The sequence below is a fragment of the Penaeus monodon genome, chromosome 19 (genome assembly GCF_015228065.2).
Source record: "Penaeus monodon isolate SGIC_2016 chromosome 19, NSTDA_Pmon_1, whole genome shotgun sequence".
NCBI classification, from domain to species: domain Eukaryota; kingdom Metazoa; phylum Arthropoda; class Malacostraca; order Decapoda; family Penaeidae; genus Penaeus; species Penaeus monodon.
In genome coordinates this window covers 28708096-28708989 of record NC_051404.1, presented here as the reverse complement: position 1 = coordinate 28708989, position 894 = coordinate 28708096, and positions in this window count along the sequence as shown.

Genomic DNA, 894 nt, shown 5'->3' with positions numbered 1-894 from the left:
CGTCAAAAATGTGAGTTTGTATACTTATACATGAAATAGGCTTTTCCATTCGAGACTCCTTGTAATATGCTGTAGTTTATTATAGGGGGTCTATATGGGTACTGAGTACGAGGCACTGATGTTTTAGAAATAAAAGTATAAAATAATGATGATAATATTTCGGTTTGGAATAGCTCTAGCGGTCCCGGTTACCGTCCACCGTCGTTTTTTGTTGTAACGAGCAACTTCAGTATGAAGCCACCCCATGGGTTCGGAAAAATAAGTGAAATATTGATTATTAGTATCACAGTATCCGCTCTAAAACTAAAAACTCATGGGGAATTTTGGAAAATTGGTCTTATCCATTTCGCTTCGTAAGTTTCATACAGCAAAGCCCCTTGTCATTTCCAGTGAATAGCAACATGAGGACGTACCGTTGGTCGTAAGTTCATAAATAACGGAAAATACCGACTCCACTCACGGCGTCCAATCTTTTGGTCGCCTATTGCGAAAGAACAGTGCGTCAAATGAATGAACGCCAAGATGTAATGGTTTTCATACCCAACGGTCATTGTTTACAGATATCAATAAAGGAAAACGACCTGACCTGGGGCAAACTAATATTTTCTTTATGTTAAAAATGAATTTTACGCTTATTAAATGAGGATGATTAAATGGTTAATCTTATGAGCGTGTGTTTACATACATATCAACTTTCTCGAAAATTAAAACAAACAGTGACCAGTTCCCCCCCCCCCCTCGTCCACCCTTTTTAGAGAGTCGGAAAAATGCAACGGCCTTGGAAAGTCTCGTTGAAAAGAATTTACACATGTGCTTCCATAATTTTTCCAAATTTGAACCGATATGTTGTTTTCAAAGCTAAGAATCATAATATATCACAATTTTGTTACTGAT